Genomic DNA, 12,813 nt, shown 5'->3' with positions numbered 1-12,813 from the left:
GCAGTGAACGACCAGGTGACTGGGCTGTGGCTGGCTAAGTGGGCCAAGTGGCTCTTGGGCTGACTGGTGAGTGATGTGTGTTCGGTTTTTTTTTCTATTCGGGTTACGCGATATAAAAACCGAACCCTAACTCGCGAACCCTAACTCGATAACCGAATAGGTACGATCTATGGACCGAACCCGAAAACCGAAACCCAAAAAACCAACCAATTCGGTCTATTTAGGTTCGGGTTCGGTTCGGGTTCGGTTCGGGGGTGTAAAATGCCCAGCCCTACCAGTGGTCGGAGACCGCCCCCCAGTTCGGTTCACGGGTGTAAAATTTACCAAATAAATAATAAACATTTGAATAAATTATTACGAATGCAAATAAATAATAAATATTTGAAACGACTTTCAACTCGAATCTAATATCATATAAGCACAAAGAACACAGTTGTATACTATAGTCATGTCCATACATAAACAAACCATGAAATAAACATACAAGCAATATTAAAAAGAAATAAATCACCACGCAATTTAGTGATCAATGTTTACTTGTTTTAATTAATTTTTAGTCACTAACATCTACAGGTACGTTCAGGCTATAAGATTTGATAGTGATCCTTGCTCTATAGCGACCCACCGCTAGTCCCCGACGACATCTATAGCGACCAACCATAAGTTGTTAAATTTCTAGACTTTTAGCGACCAACCGACCGTTGCTACAAAAGGATTTAGCGACTGACCGTCGGTCCCTAACCTTTAGCAACCAACAGTTGGTACCTAATAAGGGTCGCTAAAGATCAACCGTCGTGTAGTGACGTACCCATAGAGAGTACATACGATATATTCTATGATAGTGGCACAACCTGAATCTACGTCAGTCTTGATCCGTGAGATGAGATTATCCTCCTGTGATTGGTACTCAAGCAAGAGATCTCATGCATGCATGTAGTCCTGTAAGTTTGGGCCGTGCCTGCTGGGCCAGCACGAGCCCGGCACGAAATTAATGGCACGAAGCCCGGCCCAGCACGACCAAAAATTATTCGGGCCAGCACGGCACGTTATACTGGCTGGGCCGTGCCTTGGATGGCGGCCCGACGGCCCAATTAGCCCGGCACGCTATAGTGGGCCGTGCTCGGGCCAGCCCGGCACGATTTAGGGTTTACTCACGCCCTCACGCCGAAACCCTCACGTAGCTGCGCGCCGCCTCTCTCATTCCCGACGGGCGACGACCCGACTGCCCGAGCCGTGGCTCCTCGTTTCCTCCGTCCTCCTCCTCCCTCCGGTCCTTCCCTCCCTCCGGTCCTTCCCTCTAGATGGAGAGCAGGAGCTCACCGGCTTCCCGCTGCCTGCCACCGTCTTCCGGCCGCTGACGCGCAGGGTACATGCGGCCAGCCCCAGCGTCGCAGCACAGGGCAGCACGTCGCAGCACAGGGCAGCACGTGGCCCCAGCGTCGCAGCACGTCACAGCACAGGGCAAGCTCACCGTTCAGCGCAGAGTTCCTGTTGATGATGCAGGAGACGGGATTCAACAGATTCCTTTGTTAATCTAGCCATTTCAGTTCCTGTTGATGATGCAGGAGACACGGAGTTCCTGTTGATGATGGTCGTTCAGCGTCCGAGATTCCTTTGTTAATCTAGCAATTTCTATCTTCTTCTTCTTCAATTTTCGGGCCTTTGTCCGGTGTAGCGGCAGAGGTCTTTGCTAATTTTATTGTGTTTATTTATTGCGTGTCGTGCCTGTGCCAGCACGGCCCGACAGAAGCCCGTCGTGCTTTAGGGCCGTGCTGGGCCTGACTTCTAATCACCTGGCCCGATAAGGCACGGCCCGACTCTATTTCGTGCTAGTCAGGCCCGACTAATCGAGGCCCGAAGCACGACGGGCTCGTGCCGGGCCGGCACGGCACGGCCCAAGTTGCAGCACTACATGCATGCAGGGCCGGCCCTTGGTTGTCTTTGACCATGTAGTCCAAGAGAGAATACAGTTGTGTCGGGAGACATTGCTGAATGGTTGTCTCAGGTTTTCTGGACACGTTTCGTCGCAATATATACTTTGCGTCTCATCGATGGATTGGAAGTGCATGGAATTTGTCAAGCAGAAGTTTTGGTGTTTGAAAAACAATTTGATGTTGTCGGGACAAAGTATTTGCAGCTATCCAGCATGCATATCCCGCGACACGATTGACAAAGTTTCAACTCTCAACCAACCCGTCCAGACTGTGTCTTCCTCCTACTAGCTGCGTGTATCGCTTCCCATCAGTTTTTAGTTTGGTTCCTTTTTTTAACTGTATTTAAATTTTAGTGTTAATTAATTTCTCTCTTTGATCAATTTTCTTGAAAAGCAATTCCCATATCTAACTATCACTGAGGAACTGGCTATAGCAGCGGATTCTCATCCGGTACCATGCTACCATGATTAAAAGGACATGAAGATTATGATAAACAACAAATTTCACCGAGAAAACACGGTTTTTTGGCTGAGAAATCAGAAATTTGTTTTTTATTTGAAAATATATCTACACACCGAATTTCCCCACGAAAAGAACAAATTTTATCGAGAAACATTGGGTTTAGTCCCAGAAACACTAGGGCGACAGAGCTCCAACATCTCTGCTCCCAGCGAGAATCACTCCTACCGAGCCAAACGATAAAAATCTAAACTGCTTCATGATGGGAACGGAGTGAATACAGTCTCTACTTTGTACTAAAATTAGAAACAAAAACAAAAATGCTTCCCACCACTCCTAACCTGTTCCGCACTCTTTATCCCTTAGGAATCACTTCACAACCTATTTGTCAAACTGTTTTCGTCAAATAGATTCACTTCCACTAGAGAATCACTCAAACACTCTATTAGAGAATTAACTAGAGAATTATGGAGCAAAGCTCTACCTAACGAGCCCTGAATTTCGTCCGAGAAATCCGAGCTATGTTTCTAAAAAAACTTAAACCGGCCGAGAAATTTCTCGGAATTTACCGGTTTTGGGATGGTTTCTCATTACCCCTATTCCCAAAAACATAAGAAAAAAAACGAGATGATTAACCCGCGCTGCGTACACATATAGTTCTGGAGTGGAGCCCTCGTACGTGCAAGCACGCAGGAAGGTAGACTTATTCTAATGAGGTGATGGCACGCGCAGGTGTTACCTACTACTTCAAGAATACATAGCGTTTTTTTACTTTTAAACATCATCTTTAATCATACGTTTTATTTAGTTTATTATACATAATAAAATAAATAAATTGTTATTAAAATGAATTTGTTGATGAAATAAGTCATAACAGCATAAAATAGTATTATATAAGAAAATAAATAGTTCAGTAAGATATTTAAAAGCTAAAAACTTCGTGGCTTGTGCAGCGGAGAATTACATGCGTATATCAGACGGTCACTTGATGCTTGCCGAAACAAATAGCTTCTGGCTCAACGGCTTCTGTTTCACTCGAGCTTTGAATCAGAATTAGGCCTTTTTCAAAACCTCCCACACCACGCCGCCGCCGCCACCGCAACATTAGGCCTCCACCTCCGTTGCCTGCCAGGTAAGGTTTCCGCCGTCATCTCAGCTAGATTGTGCCATGACCTAGACCTACTCTGAAATTTGTCAACTCTATCAGCTCTGTTGTGGCTTGTCTCAGGCCTACCAAGTGTTCGACGAAATGCCAAGAGCAACACTTTTGTATGACATGAAATTTAAGTTCAGTGGTTTGGATCATTGTATTTGCACAAAATTCATGTGTAAAAAGATGTTCCCTATAAATGGAAAAAAATATTGTGCTATTCTTCAGGGTCTAAAATTTGAGTATATATGTTGTAAATTGTGCTATTATTCACCTGTTTCCTTGAATTGTTTGCATGTATCTTGAATCTTGCAGCCGGTTGTCCTACTACAAATGCATGACACAAAAATCAGTTCCAGGAGCATAGCATAGCTTTTGTTTGGACGACAAGCAAGAAACAAACCCATTGCTTCATGAGCTCTTCCTAAATATGAAGTGGCTAAAGGTAGTATTTCACTGCAAAGACAAGAAGCACAGATGGAGAGATTTGTTTGTAGATCCATTGAGAGGATCAAATTATGATGATGAGTGATTTGTCAATTAATCCATGTGTAGTAGATAAAATGCATGTAATTTTTTTGGATGAATGTACATTTCGTTCCTGCAACGATTTTATCATGCATGATTTGTAATGGTTCAAAGATGATATTGTTTTGAAATAAATATTGAATTGTGAAGTCAAGTGTTATTGTTTTGGTCAGTAAGATTGTTGTGAAATGAAATTACTCAACATTCTGAACTAATAACAAATAGAATCGGCTGCCACTCAACTGGAGCATCTAAAATCAAGTACCTATCATATATTTCTGGATAAATATTTGACAGTATTAAACTAAAAATAGTATTGGGAGGCACTCAAACGGTTGCGCTTCATATTACAAATAACTAAATAAAAGCCAAAGTAGCAACTGTCATATATTATCATCATTTGACACCCCCATCAAACTGTAATTTTCTAACAATAAATGCAGCAGCTTGATCAACTCCAAGTAAAAAGATTTGTGTATCCTCCTTGTACACCATGAGCATCCATGTCTGAAGAAGTCACGTACATATCGAAGTGTGGCATTATGGCATTAGCATAACCACCTTGGATTTGATGGAATTGCCACTGTTGAAGGATGGTCATACAAATCAACGACCTCACGTCTGTTTCAGTTGTAATATTTTGACCTTCTCTTGTAATCAGCAACAAGTTAAAACAGTTAAGAAATTAAATGGAACACTACATATTGGGAAAATTGTTGTAACTAGTAGGACCAATACTTTTGTTGTTTCCACTTTTATTTTTCTTCCCCTTTCTCTTTTCGAGTGATATGGTTGATCTTTTATTCTTTGGGCCTTTTACCAAACAGGGCACTCGAAATGGTAGTTTACTAGTTAATATATTTGTAGAACAACCCATCAAACTGGGGTAACCTCATTGTTTTTTCTTGCACCTTGCTTATAGAATTATTTGCTTGAAAATCTAGGTTATCTATGGCTTTCTCTAAATTATCAAGAAGCTCTTTCGACAGCGAACACTTAGTGCAATAGATGTCACCTTTCGTTAGATATGTGCAGCTTGGGTTGTCAATTTTTCCTTCTATGTTCATTGCTTCTCAATCAAAATTTCTCGTTTTGCATATTTTGTCAATCTGTTCAGTATATAATGTGATGGCAAAACAAAAACATCTTTTATGTTGAAGACTTTCTTAGCATGTTTGCATAATAAACCTGACATATGGATGCCACTATTCATCAATTTAGATTATCAAAATAAATTACAATTCAAAGTTTGTGTACACTTTCCTTCAAAAAAAAGTTTGTGTACACACCTATAGATTCATACAATATGCAAGAACGTCTTATGGTCATATCTGCAGTGTTGAATACAACTGTTTCTCCCATGAGAAGATTGTATATGGGCAATCATGTATGTCAAAATTGACTCCTCTATTTGTAACAATTGGTCAGTTAATAAAAAAAATTATGCTTAAATTTTGTCTCAAACTTCGTGAACATTCTCCTTGTACATGATTCAACTGTAGTCTTCAACATAGGTGAATTAGGGTTGTAAGTAACTGGGATCTTTTGACATGAACGAAAATCCGCATTCACCTCATTTTCACGGAGACCGGTAGATACCTTTTCACATTCTACAAGGAGTTTCGAAAGACCAAGTTTCCTAAAAAAATGTTTCTTGAAAACGTTATTCATTCCTTCACTTCTTTGAGTAGAGGTCACATCATCTATAAAAGAGTTATGGTAGATAATTGAAAGTCGCCTAGAGGGGGGGTGAATAGGCGGAACCTGAAAATTAAAACTTTATCCCCCAACTAGATTCCTTGATTAGTGGTTAGAACAAGATGAACAATTATCGGAGAGTAGAAACTAAGTTCTTGCTTGAAAAGAGTATTGCTAAATAATGCGGGAGAGATAAATCAATACAACTAATAAGTTATAGAATAACAAAGCAAGAAGCCTTAGATGAGAAGAGCACTAGGACAAGTTCTTTCTTGCAACGTGTTGCTTCACTAAATGGAAATTTAACTTGAAGCAACGCCAAATGATATTAGCAAATAAAGGTGCAAGAAAACTTAGAGCAAGGGAAAACAAACAAATCACAAGCAATAAACATAATGGACACGAGTGATTTGTTTTACCGAGGTTCGGCCCTCGAAGGCCTAGTCCCCGTTGAGGAGTCCACTTAAGGACGGGTCTTTTTCAACCCTTTCCCTCTCTCCCCCGATCACACAAGGATCGAAGAGCTCTTCTTCTTCTCAAGGATCACTCTCGATCCCGCAAGGACCACCACACTCTTTGGTGTCTCTTGCTAGCTTTTACAAGCCTCCAACACTTTGGAGGAAGTTTGAATGGGAGTCAGAACTCCATGCACAATTGAACACAAGGATGAAGCACACACTATCTCTCAATGTATCTCACAAGGCACTAGGGCTAAACTCAATTGAGTAGCTCTCAATTGCTCGCTCTCTCTTTTATGGCACTTGTGTTGGTTGTAGTGGGCTAGATCTTGTGTATAGGATGTATCAATGAATATAGGTGGTTGGGAGGACTTGAGTATGTCAACTAGATGACTTGGAATGTTGCTTGGACTCCCACACCTTGAAGTGGCCGGTTGGGGTGGTATTTATAGCCACCATCCAATTTGTAGCCGTTGGAGAAGCTGCTGGCGATGGGCGCACCGGACAGTCTGGTGCACACCGGACATGTCCGGTGCGCCAGCTACGTCATTCTATCCGTTGAGATTGGAGCTGGTCGACCGTTGGAGGCTTTGTCCTCATGTGGCACCGGACAGTCCGGTGCACACCGGATAGTCTGGTGCCCCTCTGTCCTTCTGCTCTGACTTCTGCCGCGTGTACTGTTACGCACTGTTCGCTGTCAGAGTCGACCGTTGGCGCGGGGTAGCCGTTGCTCCGGAGTTGCACCGGACAGTCCGGTGTACACCGGACATGTCCGGTGAATTATAGCGGACTAGCCGTTGGAGATTCCCGAAGCTGGCGAGTTCCTGAGGCCGCTCGTCCTTGGCGCACCGGACACTGTCCGGTGTACACCGGACACTGTCCGGTGTACACCGGACAGTCCGGTGAATTATAGCGCGAGTGCCTCTGGAGATTTCCGAAGGTGGCGAGTTCGAGTTGGAGTCCTCTGGTGCACCGGACATGTCCGGTGGCACACCGGACAGTCCGGTGTGCCAGACCAGAGGTGCCTTCGGTAGGCCCTTTGCTCTTTTGTTGAACCCAACTCTTGGTCTTTTTGTTGGCTAAGTGTGAACCTTTAGCACATGTATAACTTATACACTAGAGCAAACTAGTTAGTCCAATATTTGTGTTGGACATTCAACCACCAAAATCATTTAGGAAAAGGTTTAAAGCCAATTTCCCTTTCAATCTCCCCCTTTTTGGTGATTGATGCCAACACAAACCAAAGCAAATATATAAGAGCATAATTGAACTAGTTTGCCTAAGGTAAGTGCAAAGATTGCTTGGAATTAAACCAATAAGATATGCATGAATGGTTTCTTTACATTTTTGACATTTTGGACCATGCTTGCACCACATGTTTTGTTTTTGCAAACGTTTTGGAAATTCTTTTCAAAGTCTTTTGCAAATAGTCAAAGGTAGATGAATAGGAATTTTGAGAAGCATTTACAAGATTTGAGATTTTCTCCCCCTGTTTCAAATGCTTTTCCTTTGACTTAAACAAAACTCCCCCTTTAATGAAATCCTCCTCTTAGTGCTCAAGAGGGTTTTGATATTAATTTTGAAGAGGGTATATCAATTTGAAAAATTTGAAAATACTTCTTTAAAACCAAATTGAAAGACTATACCAATTGAAAATTCATCATTTCAAGACCTTTTAAATTTTGAAAATTGGTGGTGGTGGTGGTGCGGTCCTTTTGCTTTGGGCTAATATTTTCTCCCCCTTTGGCATGAATCGCCAAAAACGGATACTTTGAGTGAAATATAAGCCCTTTTCCTAACTATTTTCTCCCCTTTTGCAAATAAAACATATGAGTGAAGATTATACCAAAGATGGAGAGACATTGTGGAGTGATGGCGAAGGGTAGATAATATCGATAGAGTAGAGTGGAAGCTTTGTCTTCGCCGAAGACTCCAATTCCCTTTCAATGTACCTATGACTTGGTTTGAAATTCACTTGAAAACACATTAGTCATAGCATATAAAAGAGATATGATCAAGAGGATATATCAAATTAAGCATGATCATAGTTCTATATAACATAGATTGCTCCCCCTGAGTATGTGCATGGAGAGGAACACATATTTTGGCCTTTAAATGCCAATTGCACATAATTAGGTTAATGAGAACATATCTATATCATACAGATTATGAAGTGCATTGTGTCATAGTATAAGTGTGATGCTCATGACAATTTATGCACTTATGAAAGCATGTTGTAAACAATTTAAGCATTTTCCCTTAAGGATTTCAAAGAGACTTAAGGACCATCCACCTTTGAAACAAAGGCAGCTTATCCTCGTTACAAGGTTAAGCTTTAAGCTCTTTGACAATAAAAGTACTTCATCTAGTTTTTCCAGAGATGCACTAAAGCAGGAATGAATTTTGGGAAATTAAACTAGGTATGAAGCAGGGATAATACATGGTCATGCTTTCTCTTCCTTTCATACAAGATATGCAAAGAATGTATAGAAAAGGAAGATTTAGGTACAAGTTTAAATGAAAGGAGATAGTTTTACCTTTTTGTACCTTTACATAGAGACGCTCTCCTCATTGTGCTTTGTCCTTAGTCTTAGTTGCTTAAGACCTATACTCAATGACAATATATGGAAAGACTTTGCACAAGAGAGAGTTCTACAACTAGTGATCTTTTTCAAGTTATTGTTAGCATAAATCAAATGGATCACGAGTTGCAAAAATGAATCATGAATTCTCCTTTTTCCTTAGTGCATATCAAGATAGATGTCAATTAAAATTACTAATTGAGATCAAATTGAAATTACATGAGGCACTAAGAAGCATAAGTGATAATCAAAGTTGTTCAATGATCAACCAATATGAGATCAAGAGAACAACATAGGCATTAGATTTTCAATCAAGCTTAAAAATAGGAGAATCCAATGAGCATGCTACTTTTAGAAATGAAAGCAACAATCACTGATAAAAGCGACATTATTTTAACAAGTTGGATTGATGAGAAGTAGCATACTATATGAGAAACATTATTCTCATGTAAGAGACTATAAGAATTTATTAAGATAAAGCAATAGTCTTAATATAATCAAAATATAAGAATGGACTCCCTCTAAAGATATGCATCAAGTAATTGAAAGAATTTATTTCGATGCATTCACTGTTAAGGACATAAAGGGAGAAGCATTATACATCTTGATCAAGGCTCATAAATTTAGCAATAAACAACTTAAGCCTGGTAATCTCATAATGAAAAAGGATTTAGAATGCTTACAACCACACCATTGATTGTTGTGAAGACCTTTTTGTCCAAGTAGGTGTTGTTGTCCTTGATGTTCTTTCTTTTTCATTTGAGTGTCCTCCCTTTGTATTTGTCTCTTTTTCCTTCCAAACTTATTGAAAATACTCAAGAGACATGTTAATAGCGCAAGGGAGTATATGGTGAAGGATGATTACTTTAGATAATTAGCATACATAATTCATCATCCACAAGTCACACAGACATGAAGTAAAATCCTTAACATTAGTGCATTTCATTTGAGAAAAATGAGTGAGCACCTTTTAAGCATTTTAATAATCATTGGAGATTTTACTTTATCATATTGAAGTTAGTTAATCATTACTTGGAAGCAAATCAATATGATAACATATATATAAATATCGCAAAGGCATTAAATAGATTCTAATGGACATGAGCTTTTAAAAGAATGATATTGAATGCACATCTAGTTGAATTGAGTCCAATAAAGAATCTATTTCTCACATGGGTAGAATATGATAATTTAGATTAAATAGTCATTGAGATGGGAACTAAATTTAACTAAGAAGATGAGTTCCCATACCTTTGCTTTTACCTCTCTTCCTTTGGGTGAAGAGCAACCCATGAGGCTTGGCATTAAACTTGCACTTACTCTCTTGTAGATTTTCATAAGTAAGCTCAAGAGAGATGTTAAAAACAACACAAGCACTAGTTTCCCTTTTTGTAATCATTTTTGATAAAGAATGAAAAGTGAATTGCTAAAGCATGGAAATTTTATAATATGAATTAGATTATTCCGTGAAGAATGCCTAGTTTTAACTCATAAAACAAGCATGGTTAAATTCTTTGAGACTTAAGGGAGTAAATCTAATTCATAACATGGAGAGCGATAAATGTAGAAGAATCATATCCAATTTAAGCAATAAAACATACAACATAAATCATTGGATTGATTTTCCTTGTCATGATGGATTACGCATTTCCATAGAGAAATTTATCTCTACAAGTGAGACTACTTAAATTACTTAGATAAAAACATTAGTCTCACTTTTCTAGCTATAGAGAGAATTTTTCCTTTTATAAGTGTCCTAAGTATTTGAATTTCTTACATGACACCTTATTCTTTTAAGAACATGAAATATCTCTCTATATCTAGAACATGGTAATAATAGAATAATTAATGTAAAAACATGCCATGAGAACTTGTAACAATTTAAAACATGTAGATTGTCATAATATAGATTTGATAAATACACAATCTACCATATGAGAGGAATTTCTTCAAGAAATGATAACATAATTTTAACATATGCTTAAGTGCTTTCTATTTCTATGTGACTACACAAGACACATGTCAAATTAAGATAATTGCACTTAAGAATATAAATGTTACCATCCCTTGACTTTCCTCCATGTTGTAGGCTTTGATATTCCGCACATGATGATTCTTTATTTCCTACAACATTAATATCTTCCCGAGATGATATGAGTTTTGAATATAATAAACTGAAGTAACCTTGGGTCAATCTTGAATATGTAGATCATTTGAAGATTGATAGCTTGAGTTGATAAGAATTGAATTAACTCCCTCAAGCACTCCAAAGGTTCATACCATCTCCTTCTCCTACAAATCTTGTCAAGCACATTTTGGTACCCATCGCTTGATGGGTCCGTTAAGGTTAGTAAACAAAGATCTAGGAACCCAAGTGTCCTTTGTGCTAGCGCTTGGTAAACTTGTTACCTTTCTAGCACAAGTTGCAATCTTGGGTTGCCTAGTTATATATGAATCAAATGACAAGTTAGGAGTGAGATTTTTACCAATGGGACAATCTTTGCATTGATGTCCCTTTTCCCGGCATGTGTAGCAAAGGCGTTTTCCAAGTTTTGAAACTTTCTTCCTTCCTTGTTTGTTGCTTGCTACATGGTTAGTAAAAACTTTCTTTTCTAACCCTATGCCTTTTTGTTTTAAATGGGGACAAGATCTAAGCAAGTGTCCCTTCTTGGAGCATTTAAAACAAAGTCTATCATCCTTGTTAATAATTAAGCTATTTTTAATGTAGGGACATGACCTAATCAAGTGCCCCTCTTCAAAGCATTCACTACACCTCTTAATGTGAAGTGTGGCTTGATCATTACCTTGGATGTTACCTTTTGTGGAGGCGTGGTTGAGGCTTTTGGAGGAGGTGTTGAATTTCATCTTTTGTTTCTTCCTCTTGGCAATCTTTAAATCCTTGACATTTTCTTCAAGGGATGTAGTGCATGCCACAGTTGTTCCCGTCTCAAGCTTCTTCACCATGTGATCACAGTTATCTTGAGAAGGTTGGGCAATGCATTTCCCTTTTAGTTGTGTCAAGCTCCTTTTTAGCCTCTCATTTTCTTCTTTGAGCTTTTGATATGAATCATCATTTGTTCCTGCAAATTCTAGCTCAAAGGAAGATTTGCTTGTTGACAAACAACAAGCATTAGCACATGGTAATATAGTATTAATTTGAATACATGTGCACGAGTGAGGTTGTTGAGATTTTAAGTTTTCTATCACAACCTCATGAGCAATGTTTAATATGATATGATCATCCATAAGATTTTCATGAGAATATAGAAGCATATCATATTTTTCTTGAAAAGCTAGATTTTCAACTTTTAGCTTTTCTACTTGGTCCTTAAGCAAGGTATTCCTATTTACTAATTGAGCGATACAATGTAAAGCGTTATCATGCTCAATTGAAACAGTTTCATACCTTTGGACCAAATCAACATGAGAGCACTTTAGCTCCTCATGTTCTTTAGTCAACTCGTCAAAGTGTAGCATTTTCATGGAGAGAACATCTTCTAGCCTTTGACGAGCTTCGCTTTGCTCTCTCGCTCTTTCTAGAAGTTTGAGCATGACCGCCTTATCTTCTTGGCTTAGGCGAGCGTAGAGATGCAAGAAGCTTCTTTCTTCCTCCTCATCCTCATTTGTCCTTCCGCTATCATTTACATTAGCCACACAACACATGTGGGAATTGAAATGGGAAGACAAACCTTTTGGAGAGGTGGATTCATCGTTTGGTCTCCATCGTTCATTTTCTTCTTCTTCCTTGCAAGGGTTAGTGTCACAAATACCAAAGGAAGTGGAAGCACTAAATGAACTATCATGTTTGGACTCATCAAATTTGCTTCTAATTCTAGTCCAAATATCATGCGCATCATGGATGGATTCGTCATAGTTTGATATGAAGGCATGATAATCTTCTTTGCTAAGAGAATTAGTTAAGATGTCAAAAGCTAGATAGTTTAAGCGATAACATCTTTGATCCTCCTCAGAATTAATTTTTCCATTGAAATTAGAGGGAAAAA

General features: G+C 39.1%; 1 long non-coding RNA gene across 1 annotated transcript; it reads left to right on the top strand.

Moving 5' to 3' along the window:
• The first annotated feature begins 3,083 nt into the window (after positions 1-3,083).
• Positions 3,084-4,231, top strand: LOC103650641 (uncharacterized). The gene is made up of 3 exons (XR_564295.3): positions 3,084-3,125; positions 3,347-3,525; positions 3,859-4,231. It is a non-coding gene; the product is annotated as an uncharacterized lncRNA (long non-coding RNA).
• Positions 4,232-12,813: the final 8,582 nt, after the last annotated feature.

This window comes from Zea mays, chromosome 3 (genome assembly GCF_902167145.1).
Source record: "Zea mays cultivar B73 chromosome 3, Zm-B73-REFERENCE-NAM-5.0, whole genome shotgun sequence".
NCBI classification, from domain to species: Eukaryota; Viridiplantae; Streptophyta; class Magnoliopsida; order Poales; family Poaceae; genus Zea; species Zea mays.
This window is presented reverse-complemented; position numbering and strand designations above follow the sequence as displayed.